This window comes from Chroicocephalus ridibundus, chromosome 1 (assembly GCF_963924245.1).
Source record: "Chroicocephalus ridibundus chromosome 1, bChrRid1.1, whole genome shotgun sequence".
Classification (NCBI taxonomy): Eukaryota; Metazoa; Chordata; class Aves; order Charadriiformes; family Laridae; genus Chroicocephalus; species Chroicocephalus ridibundus.
In genome coordinates this window covers 79,024,926-79,031,300 of record NC_086284.1, presented here as the reverse complement: position 1 = coordinate 79,031,300, position 6,375 = coordinate 79,024,926, and the positions used below count along the sequence as shown (strand labels likewise).

The 6,375-nt window shown below is 36.8% G+C and overlaps 1 long non-coding RNA gene across 1 annotated transcript; it reads right to left on the bottom strand.

The window, feature by feature from the left end:
• Positions 1 to 1,424: 1,424 nt before the first annotated feature.
• On the bottom strand, positions 1,425 to 5,692 carry LOC134522781 (uncharacterized). Its single transcript, XR_010073136.1, has 3 exons — positions 5,668 to 5,692; positions 5,446 to 5,568; positions 1,425 to 1,535 (listed from the first exon to the last, which is right to left on the bottom strand). It is a non-coding gene; the product is annotated as an uncharacterized LOC134522781 (long non-coding RNA).
• Between the last annotated feature and the right edge of the window lie 683 nt (positions 5,693 to 6,375).

Here is a 6,375-nt window from a genome sequence, read left to right as displayed (position 1 = left end):
GGAAATGGCTTGCTGAACGAGACAAGGTATGCAGAAATCCTATATCCATCTAGTGACCACCACTAGAAGATTCAGACAAACTCTTAAAGCCCATGGCTATGCAAAAGTAGAGAAATTCAACACTTCTTAGATCACAGAATCACAGATCACATCCAAGTCTTCATTTTCCAAGGACAGCCTTCAGCTCCGAAGCAGGAGCTTTAATAACCTTTCCGATGTTATGATTAGTTAAAATAGTAATGCATGGTTTTGGTTTCGGTAGAAGCATCCTGTCTCTCTGAATCTCCTCAAATATTGATGGGGGTGTGTTCTGCAACTAAAACACGATATTATGAATAAAATTGTGTCTTTTTCTTAATTTTAAATTGAATCACTCCTTTCTAGTTTTGTAAAATAAAAACTCCTGGGTAGATTTTTCAGTACTTTATTTACTTTAATATTATTCCTATTAATTATCTCCTTTCTAAGATAAATTATCATAGGCTTTTCAGACTCTTTTTATATGTAAGTTGTTTGTTTTTCCAGACCTTTGCATTGTCTCTAAGCAACTTGCTTCTGAGACAAGGGTATTGTTTTATGGGTATAAAATATTCTGAATGAGGCACCCCTGTTGTTTTATACAAAATATTCATACATTAGTTTTCAGCTTATTCTTTCTGTAATATAATTCTAGGTTTATTTTTGGACCGCAGCTGCATACTGAAAGGAAATCTTTGCTGAGCTATTAATAATAATATTCCATCCTTTTCTGAATTGATAGGGCATATTTTAAACCTTACGAAGAATATTAGTAGTTTTATTTTCTACTTACTGCTATGCGTGCATCAACAAACTTTATTTTGGGATCCCATTTCTCTTTATTTTCTAATCTTGATTTATGACAGTATGGGTATGGGTTTTAGTACAATCTACTCCTAATATCAGCTGGTGTTCATAGGGCTTCTATAGCATAGGTCTTAGATTTTTTTTTTCCCCAATATGTTTGCCAATTAAAACCATTTCAAATTATTTCAAGTAGCAGTATTATTGTACTCATATATTTTATTTTGATGTTGCTGTACTTTAAAATTAAGAAACTAATGTAAATAAAATTTATCTCATAATATCAGCTACAGATTGATTATTGTATTAAATTATGGTAAAATTCAACAAGACACTCTAGATACAATGAACTTTAAGCTACACAGTCTGGTCTCATATCTCCAGGAAAGACTGTCTGGACTGAAATTGGACATGTTCTTATTATTTTCTTCAGCCTAAGTATAAGGTATTCTACAAGGAATATGTTCTCATGTCTTTTCTGTATCCCATCTCGATGTTTATCTAAAAACCAGACAGCACTGGTGGCATAATGCACAGGAAGAAAAGAAGGCTGGCATTAAAATCTTGCAGAGAAGCCAAATTGACATCTGTCTTCTGCTTACCCAAAAGTGGAAGACTGTATGTATATCAGGACAGACACCTTCATCTTCCTCATTGCTCTTAAAGACTGACAACAGGTAACACCCCAACTGTGTGGTTCTTCCTTCCTCCAACTAGCAAAGGTAAAACCATGAAAGAACAAGAATAGGTAAGGAGTTGTTGTGTGAAAGTATTTGAGACAAATTTGAGACAAAATTGAGACAAATTTTGAGACAAAATTCATTTGACAAAATTAGAAGCTATTTAAAAGTTTTGTATGATTTGAGTGAGAAAGGAATTCTGGTAAGTTTCCTGTGACTGAAGGGGTCAGTTTAGTTCTCTACGTTACTTTTTATAAGCTGAAGTAAAAAAAAAAAGTACTGTGAGATGGCACAGTGCAAAAGGATGGCAGTAGGATTGATTAGTAATATATGGAGCAGGGTGAGACATAACTGCTGGTGCCCTGAGGGAAATGAGAAGCTGTCTACAAGTCAGAACAATAGGCCAGCTTAGTAAATGCTGTGCCTCCTTGTTCAATAAAACATAAAATTTGCCAATAGTGAATGGAGGTCTCTGTGGGAGGGGGAAACAGCTATCAGCCTCAACAGTGCACTCCCAGTGGAAGACTGTACTTCGTTATAGATGTAAGAATCAGATATCACCCTGTCTTATACCTTCCTAAAGTTTTCTTCTTCTACTCTATTGAAAATATTCTTTGGTAACCTTTCAATTAATACTTGTGAGGCATAAAAGTTTAGTTCATTTAGTACAAGAAAATTTGTTTTCATTTTCTCTGGTTCGTGGGTAGGGGTCTCCAACTAATTTTTTTATGGTGATGCCTTTCAGTTAAATCTATTCTATGACTCCGCCACAGTTCAAGAGAGACGGGGAACTACTGGAGAGAGTCCAGCGTAGGACAACAAAGATGATTGAGGGATTGGATCATCTCCCTTATGCGGAAAGGCTGAGAGAGCTGGGACTCTTTAGCCTGGAGAAGAGAAGGGTGAGGGGAGACCTTATTAATATTTACAAGTATCTAAAGAGTGGGTTTAAGGAGGATGGAGACAGACTATTTTCAGCGGTTCCCAGTAACAGGACGAGGGGTAATGAACACAAGCTGGAACATAGGAAGTTCTGATCAAATATGAGAAAAAACTTCTTTACGGTGAGGGTGACAGAGCACTGGAACAGGCTGCCCAGGGAGATTGTGGAGTCCCCTTCTCTGGAGACTTTCAAGACCCGCCTGGATGCAGCCCTGAGTAATGTGCTCTAGGCAACCCTGCTTTAGCAGGGGAGTTGGACTAGATCATCTCTAGAGGTCCCTTCCAACTCTGAAATTCTGTGATTCCGTGATTCCATGATTCTGTGATTGTTGGCAGAAAGCTACACTGTTACCAATTATATTCTCATCTTTTAATACTTTTTTGGATCCTCTATCAGCATTCCCATTATTTTGGCTAGAGCTAGTGTGCAGGATGGGTGGCCTATAATTGCCTGGTTCACATACAGAGTCAAAGAATCGGGGGATGGCTGAGGGCTGGAAGGCACCTCTGTAAATCTTCTTGTTCCACCACCTGTTGAGAGCAGGGTCAGCTACAGCAGGTTTCTCAAGGCCATGTCCACTTAAGTTTTTAATATTTCTGAGAATGAAGACTCCATAACATGTCTGGGTGACCTGTTCCACTGTTTGACCACTCTCAATGTGAAAGAAAAAAAAAAAAAGCTTTCATAGGTTTCTGTGACTTAAAGGAGAAGCAGAAGGAGCAGCGTGGCAAATATGGAAGAGCATTGCCACTGACAAGGTTGGAGCTATCAGGTCAGGAAGAAATAAATGGCTATTTCACAATCTAAATAATATTAGTTTTAATTTTTCAGGCAATACAGAATGCTGGCTTGAAGACTCATTAGACTTAAGACTCAAATCACTGGGAACTACAGACAGTAGAAAATCAAGGAACAGAAATAGTCAAAGAAGTCATCAGATCCAAAATAGAAAAATATATCTCAAATGTACACGGTGAGATTCTGAAATACTTTGTGTCTTTATTGAGATGTCTGTTTCACAAAGATGACAAAATATACCTAGACCAATATGTACTATTATATTAGATTTTCCTATTAAAAATGGAGTCCTAAAGTTTATTTCCTGCTACCAAAAACATCTTGGCAAATAAATTAAGAGAACAGTTTGTAAATTTTATATGCATGTATGTACAAGGTAGCGAAAAAAGGCAAGGTACTTTATTGGTTTTCACATAGCTTTATCTACATTTAAGAAGCTTTACCAGTATAACAGTAGCATAGAGGTACTTCTTTCCCACGGAGTCTGAGATTATAATGGGAAAAGAGTTATTTCGTTAATGTCATTTAAATCAATTTTCTGAATGCTAATTTCAAAAAAATTATTAAATTGTCATCTGGGGAGGGTTTCGTGAATGTGGTTACATTTACAGAAGAGGATTTTATTCACTGCATTGGGTTTTATTCAGGCTCAGTCTCTGCTTTTATCATATTTCATAATCAGAGTAATGTGAGAGTGGACTTATCATCAGCTATGTAGTTTAATATAAGTGGAGAAAGCCATAAAGTCCTGTGCAACTCGGCTGCATTCAGCCAGGTACTCCCACTCGCAGTCTTAACTCAAGTAAATGCTAACACAATTACACCTTTGACTAAATTAAAACTGACTAAGGAGCTCAAAAAGTGGTACTAAGTAGATGTGACTATTGGCTGACTTCTAAAGTGTACCCGAGAAAATTAGATAGTCCTTTCCATTTTCCACCTTAACACAATGCATAAATAAATTCTGCGAAAGGAATACTAATTTCCTGCAGTTCTTCTTAAGCAAAGAGTTAGTTAGGACTCCTTTGATTCCTTTTCTACCTTCATATAGATCTTAAGAATACTAAAGAAAAATGTACTAAAATTGGCATGCTGGAAAAAATTCTACTATTTTAAATAAATTAGGCTGACTCTCTAACTGTGGGGACAAAATTGGTTTAATCAGATATCCAATCCATCTTCCTTCAAATCACTCTTGATTTTCTATCTATCTGTACAGGATACGATTTTCCAAAGCTTGCAAGGAAGACTAAGGTTTGGAGCAAGATGGATTAGAGATGAAGTGTTCAAGAAGCAGTAGACACTGCTAACTTTGCAACATTTACAAAGTAGCATTCAGCCACTGTTTGAGGTGAATAACAGAACAGAGATTAACACTCATTATTAAGTCATACATTTGGTAATAATTTGAAAGACCGTAGTTCATTTCAGGGCAGCATAGTTGAACAACTGGGATTTGAGAATCCAGTCCCTCGTTATCTAGGGTTAATACAGGTGAAATTATTTATCCTTGTTATTTACTTGGTTTAGTTATATTTTAGCTGGAGCTTGGTGCTCGGTGCTCATGATGAAGTTCTAAAAATAACCCATGGTTCAGGAGGGGAAGAAGGAAAAGAACAATGAGCTGGAGGAAAAGAAAGAGAAGAACAAAAGCATAGTATCAAAAGTGTTGTCACAAATTGTGGGAAAAGCTCTTGAACAGCCATACACATCACATAAAAAAAACAAAAAACAAACAAACAAAAAAAAAAAAAAACAAAAACAAAACAAAAAAACCCCCAAACCTGCAAACCCACACCTTTTGTCAAACATGGGTGGTTTGCAAAGTTTAAGTTAAATTTACCAAAGTCAGTTGGGATTAAGCTCATTCTTCTTTGGAGATTTACTTAGGTGTTCCTAATTTTTTTAAAGCTATTCCCAAAAGGATTTTACAATCCCAGTACACATAAAAAGTAATTAGGAATAATACAGTGCTGTCCAAATGCAGGCTGTTCCATCCTTCTCTCAGTAGGGACTATGAGTAAGCATAAAGCAGTATGATTAAGAATTCATTTGCTTTACGGTTCAATGAGAGCTGAAATGATTAAGCTCCTTTATCTTGTTTCTATTCCTACGTATATTTTAAAACTACTTCTGTTAAGGAATACCAGCCTCAAACAAAAGGGAAGCAAGCTCTTCAAAGTGCAGCAGATTTTTACTTACCTACTGTATACATGTGTTTCGATTTGATAAATGCAGTTTAAACCAAGAAAAATCGCAGGCTGCAGAAATCTTTCTGTGTGGCACAGAAGAGAGAGACTGCAAAGACAGTTTCCAAGTCCTTATCTGCAAAGGGAAAGAGATGATTGCCTTAACCTTTGTTATCGGTATGAGACCTGCTTTAATGCTTATAAGGCTCAAAAGGACTTATGAAGCGGTGAAAACCTGAGCTAGATGGTCTGCGTCTTACTGGCAAGCTGCTGGCTCTTCAACAGTGGAGCCTGTGCTGGGCTAGCAGTGAAACACCGCCTCTCGCAGGTGCGGGCTCAAAACCCGCTTCCTTTCCTATGGCAGCTCACATGGTTAGCACCAACACGTAAAACTCATAAATGAAAGCAGTCAGCAACCGTCAGTGTCTTCTTTCTCACGCAAATATCAACATACTAAAAAGAAAAGAAACCTAAGGTTTCCTCTCCTGACTCCTGAAGGCTGGCTGCGGCCACTGTTAGCCCACCTAAAGAGGTTCACCAAGAATCAATTAAGGTCTGCAGAGCAGAGTGGGCTATTTTGACTTTGCTCGAAGAATTTTATTTTTTTTATTATTCTCAACAAACCAATACATAGTAGTACAGTACAGTAAAAAAATAAACACCAGTTTTCCACTTCAGTTTGTAAATATTTCACAACTTCTTTTCTGTCAGAAAATCCAAGCAAATGGGGTTTCACTAAGAATTTCTTTGTATGTTCTGAAATATTAGAATCTTTATGTAAACCGGCAAATTGACATGTTACTATGCAGATTTTCACTTTTGTACCTTCTTTGGTATACCTATATATTTGGGAACATTTACAGAGCTTCTCCAATATATTTAGACTCCAGCCTTGTTAATATTGCACATGTAGAAATATTAACAGGGTTGGAGACCTATTTAA